The sequence below is a fragment of the Solanum pennellii genome, chromosome 1, assembly GCF_001406875.1.
Source record: "Solanum pennellii chromosome 1, SPENNV200".
Classification (NCBI taxonomy): Eukaryota; Viridiplantae; Streptophyta; class Magnoliopsida; order Solanales; family Solanaceae; genus Solanum; species Solanum pennellii.
The window spans coordinates 9529573-9536001 of record NC_028637.1 but is presented as its reverse complement, the minus strand read 5'-3'; the positions used below and the strand labels follow the sequence as shown (position 1 = coordinate 9536001).

The following is a 6429-nucleotide window of genomic DNA, read 5'->3' as shown; positions in this document are numbered from 1 at the left end:
TAAATTTTATAACATAAAAATACACATAAATCATTAACGAGAATAAATGTTCATTACCAAAATTAGAATTCAAGATCCGTGATTCTAATATCAATAAAAGCAAAATATACAAATCTTTTTATAGCATTCAAAAAAGGTGAAACACATGCCATAGAATTTTCAATCTTCAAATATATATGATTTCTAGAACTTCAATAAAGTTTACATCAATACTTCAGCTCTATGTCAAGTCTTCACTACTGCTTTCATCTCCTTCTTCGATTTCATCACCTACATACAATCAGAAAAAATTATAAATAATTTAGCAAACCTCAAATCTTGGAAATTAACAAGTATACATGTAGTTACAACCATGCATTAGCTTTTACAATTGTTAAACCCCAAAACTTCGAAATCAAGTACATGTCAATAACATTCAACTGCTGCATTCAAACTTCTACAAGCAGCAACAAAAACAAGAGACCAGACTACGTGCAGTAACATGCATTAGCTACTACGTTGGCTCGACTAAACATAATCGTGAAGGTAGGATTCAACACTATCATGCTACAAGAAACCAGAAGCAGAAACAAGAGACCAGACTACAAGCAGTAGAAACAACACTATCATGATTCAACATTATCATTCTACAAGAGACATGTTTAATTAGCATAAAAAAGAAACCACAAGAAACCAAACTACAAGCAGCAAGTATCAAAAAAATCATGAATCTAACAACTGGTCCTCTACTAGGCAACAAGCAGAACCAGAAAACTCATGAATCAGACTACAAGCAGCAACTCAGACATTAAACTACCAGAGAATAAGCAGCAACTGAGGCATTAAACTCATGAATCAGGCATTTACTGATCCTCTGCCTAACTTTTCCCCAACTTCCTTAGATCAATAGCATACTTTTCCATTCTAATCCTATAGCAAGTAGCAACAACAAATAACAATCAAAACATAGAATTAGCGACACCGACCTTGTTCAGACCCTTGAATAGAAGTAGATTCTCTTGGTTAAGGAGTCAACAATGCTGCCAATATGTTAGGATCAATTAATCCGGCATGCTTAAGTTGTGCAATAACATCTGCAATAACTTCTTGTAGCACAATTTTCTTTTGTTCCTCAATTTGTATCTCCATTTTCTTCATCCTTTCTTGCATTCGATGCATTCCATCAGTTGTTGCACTTAAAGTTGATTCTGAATTGCCAACTTTTTTTTCAAACTAGTCTTTGTCACTCCTGCGCCATGTAGTCTTTGACGTCCTGGATGTTCAGGACCCATGATGCTTGAAAATACATCAACATACTCACCATTTATGCTTATTTGATTTTCAATTTCCTCCATTTCAGCCTACCAAAACATATCCAATAAACACAATATGTAATAAATAATTGAACTCAATAAAAAAAAATTGAAAATAGACAGTACACATACAATTTTACTAGTAGTATCTTTATATGAAGACTTGTACAAACGCCCGGGTTTTCTTGTTCTTGTAACCACAAAGAGATCCTTAGAACATACCGTCTCCTTATCTTTCTCCTAGTCACATTGAAATGTATATCAAAAATACACTCACACTGGGATAAAAAGCCCCAAAATTTTATTAAAAAAATAACATATAAGAGAAACACACCAGCTTATTACGAACTAAAGCGAAACTCTTTTTGCCAGCAGTGTGTGGATTCATAAGTTTTTTTCGATTCTTTGCATTTGTTTCAGACATTTTCTGCAAAGAAAAAATTAATCAATAATGTTAATCTAGGTAAGAACTGCATTTTCTGCATTTGTTTCAGACAACATAAAACTGCAATTTGCCACAAATCATCTAGGTAAGAACTGTTTGTTAATGTGTGTTTCTGCGCAGAGAAGAGAACTTGTAATAGTTCCATCATCTTCTTTATTTCAGTTACAAAATGCACATGTAAACGACCATTTTTTCATCTTCTTTATTGTTACACAAGTCATTTTCTTTTGACAACTTATTTGTTGGAGAAGATGAAGGAGAAGATCAGCTATATTAGATGAAATATCCAAACATACTAGCCACAAAGATGCTACTGGAAACAGAGGTACTATTTTATTTAATAGCTTTGAAGTGTCAGGGGTCACTAGGTGGGAAGAAGCTGGAAAGGGAGCAAAAAACAGGAGGTATAATACAAATGCTACTTATTCAGAAAAAATTGAGATTTTGAATTACACTTTTACCTTGAATTTTCCAGATTTCCAATATTTGAGAAGCTCTCTAAATTGACATTCTTGAATATGACAAGGATTTTTTGCCATTCGAACTGCATCAGTGTCATATGGATCATAATAATTCATCTTAAAATCACTTCTATGTCTTCTCCAAGCATATCGAATTGTTACCATAGTCCAATTGTACGCAGCTTCAGGAATAATGTATTTCTCCTATAATATTATGTCATTCACTTAGCCAATAGATGTAATATACTTTTAAAAATAATTAATTATTGTAAACTACATACCTTGGTAATATCCCATAAATCCTTTTTAGTGTCCATGTTCCTCCAATCCATTATATCAATTGGGCAAAGAGTCGCATTTCTAGCCAATGTTCGTAGGAAGCTACTTACCTCTATGACAACATCATCAGTAGGACCAATAGGTTGATATTGACTCTTCAATATGATCAACTTACTCTCTTTTCGGGCATGAACATCATGCATTTGCGTTCTACCTCTTTTATTTGGACTGAAAACATCTTCAGCTATAAGAAAATACAAAAAATATAATTAAAAATTATGGATACATTTTTAATAGGTTTGTAAGCTTATATATTACCGTGTTCTTCAGGTTGATCATTTGTTTGAGGAGTGAAAGAATTCATTTGCACATGCTGCTGAAGAGGCAGCTCCTCGACAAGCTGCTCAAGAGGCAGCTCCGCGACAGGCTGCTGTTCAAAAGGCAATTCCTCAATAGGCTGCTCCTCGACAGATTGTCTTTTTGCTTCAGATTGTGGTGCTACAGATTGTTGTGCTCCAATTAATTTGAGCAGATGTCCTTTCTCACACTCGGTTTATTCAACAATCTCATTTGTTGTCAATAACCGCTGTTTCTTATTTGCCATGAATGATAAGGATCCCGGTTTTGCAAATGTCTTCTTTTTGGCTTTTTTGGTTCTTTTTGAAGAATCTTCTTGAGTCATAGTTATGACTATTCAAACCTGTGTGAAAATAGAACTTGAAAATTTAAAATGTATGGCAGTGTACACCTGCAATACTTAAACAGATCAATCACCAAGGTCATACAAGGAGATGAAGTTATTTTTTAAACTCCATAGATGTGAAGAAAAGTATTAGCGAAGAAATATTACAAGAATCATAAAAACGAGATACGAACCTGGAGATTTGGACCTTAATAAAGAGATAAGAACCTGGTGATTTGCTGGTCCACTACAATGTTGAAATTGCACTTGAGAAACAAACATAAAACATGTAAAAAAAGAATGTATTCGAAAAAGTCCACAAGATCCTTGTCAATCATCAACTTCCATCCAATCCCAATCAGTATCATCAAAGTTATCCTCCTCCTCTTCCGATGTTTCTATAGCTTCATCTTCTGAATGTTGTGCAATGTAAGGAGCATCGATGATATCAACAGGAAGATCTTCTCTCGACCATCTAACATCTACATCAAGTACTCTTTCTTATGGACCAATATCATCATTAGGCTCTCTCCAAAATGTTTCTTCAATATTAGGATAATTCTCTTCCTCCAAATCATACAAATCCACAAGGACTTTATTTCTTGCATAATAAACATTTTTCTCAACCGAGTCTTCCACATAAAAAACTTGATGCACTGAGATGCTAGTTCAAAAGGATCATTTGTACTACATCTTTTGATGAAATATACCCGAGTCAATCCATATTCATCGACATCATTATGAAACCAATCACAATTAAAAAGTACAACACTAAAGCAACCACAATAATCAATCTCAATGATATCTGAATAATTCCATAATAGAGAACCATTCAATCAACATGATTTTGGTCCCTCGCACTAGCAAAACTATCCGTTGTGGCTGACAAAATCACTCCACTATTCTGAGTTTTGCAAGGGGCATCCCGAGTTTTCGTACGAAATCGATATTCATTAATGAAATATCCAGTATATCTTGTTGCAACAAAGTTAGGCCCTTAGCTAGCCATTTTAAATGATTGGACACTTCAATATTTGTAACTTTTTACCTAAACCAATCACCAAATTCTCTACTATGGACATGTGCTTTTACCCATGCATTGCCTCTAGTAAGATTATCAGTTAAGCCTTCTGTTTCCTGTAAGCATGTAATGTAATTTAATCAAAGTGTATTTGTAAATGAAATGAAATTTGAAATGCATTATCATAAATGAATCTTTTATCTTACTTCATAAATGCCTCTGCTCCATATTAATAATCTTGCCTTTCCTTATATTCGCACTTCCAATTGGATGACCTGTCTTAGGAAATAAAGGTGAAATACCACCTTCCTCTGTTTGAATGTTCTCATCATCCTCTGTTTCACACATACTTAATTTTGTCTTCACCGTATTCGGTAGGTATATGGAAATAATGTTCAAATATTCTACAGCTAAAACACCTTCTACTATTGATCCTTCATGATTTTTTCGATTACGAACAAGCCCCTTGAAGTCACGCATAGTTCTTTCTGTAGAATACATCCAAGGCAAATGAGTTGGGCCTCCAAGCTTAATTTCATCTACAAGATGGATAGGCAAATGTGTCATTATATCAAAAAAAGATGGAGGAAAAATCATTTCAAGCTCACATTCAATATCTATGATTTCTACTTTCATATTTTCAAGATTGCTTTTTCTAATAACCTTGCTACATATGGCTCTAAAAAAATTCCCCAACCTAATCAAGACCATAGCTACATTCTTGGATAACACTTTTCTGACTGCAACCTGGATTAAGTAATGCATTATAAAATGAGCATCGTGACTTTTATATCCTGATACTTTCATCTCTCAATTTGAACACGACTTGATATATTAGAAGCACACCCTTTTTGTAATTTGGCATCTTTTAAGACGGTGCAAAATAACTTTTTCTCATCTGGTGTCATAGAGAAACAAGCTTTCGCTAGATGGATATTTCCTGTATCACAATCTTTTAGAGGTTGAAGCTCTTTATGTATCCCCATTTCATACAAGTCATAGCGAGAATTTATATGATCTTTGGACTTTCCAAGTATATCCAATAAAGTCCCAAGCACACTGTCACAAATATTCTTCTCTATGTGCATCACATCAAGATTGTGCCTCAATTTGTTTGTTGCCCAATACGGCAACTCAAAAAAATGGATTTTTTCCATGGACCATTATTATTTCATTTTCTTTTCTTTTTGTTCTTTCCAAATACATTATTGAATTCACGAAGCTCTTCAAGAATTTGTGCACCTGATAATAGAGTAGGTGCAACTTCATGCTCCTCTTTACCATTATATGATTTTTTATCTCTTCTAAATGGATGATCAGGAGGTAAAAATGCCCGATGACCCAAGTAACACATCTTACGACTATGTTTGAGATATTAGGAACAAGTATTATGGATACAAGTGGGGCATGCCAATCTCCCCTTGGTTCTCCATCCAGAAAGCATTACTAGAGCTGGAAAATCACTTATTGTCCACAATAAAGGTGCATGCATTAGAAATGTTTGATTAGTTACAACATCATATGTTTTAACTCCCACTTCCCATAGTTCCTTCAAGTGCGCAATCAGTGGTTGAAAGTATACATCTATATCATTTCCCGGAGACGATGGACCTGGAATAATCATTGACAACATAATATTCTTCGACTTCATGCAAGTCCATGGTGATAGATTATAGTTTATCAACATAACTGGCCATGTGCCATGGGAAATGCTCATAGTTCTGAATGGATTGAAACCATCACTTCAAAAACCCAATCTAACATTACGAGCATCATTAGCAAAGTCAGGATGCAATGAATCAAAATCCTTCCAAGCTTCACCATCTGCAGGATGTCTTAAATTTCCATCTCTAAGTTGTTTAGTATCATGCCATGTCATAGTTATTGATGTTTCAGAACACATGAATATCCTCTGAAGCCTAGGCTTTAGAGGAAAGTACCTTAAAACCTTCACTGGGATTTTCATAAAATTATTATTTCAGTCATTACGAACACTCTTCCATCTTGAAGCTCCAAACGCAGAGCAATTATCTAACTTTGCATTGTCATTCCAAAATAACATGCAATCATTAGTGCAAGCATCTGTTTTCTCATAATAAAGACCCAACTCTTTTATGACCTTTTTTGTCTTGTAAAACGAGTCGGGTATCTGAGCAAATGGAAATGCCTTCTAATCAAGTCCAACAAATCTTAAAAGGCCACATTAGTCAACTTGTGAATGCATTTAAACAAGTATAGCCGGATGGTAA

The 6429-nt window shown here is 34.4% G+C and overlaps 1 pseudogene; it reads right to left on the bottom strand.

Moving 5' to 3' along the window:
• Positions 1 to 220: 220 nt before the first annotated feature.
• LOC107032694 lies at positions 221 to 1716 on the bottom strand (annotated as a pseudogene).
• Between the last annotated feature and the right edge of the window lie 4713 nt (positions 1717 to 6429).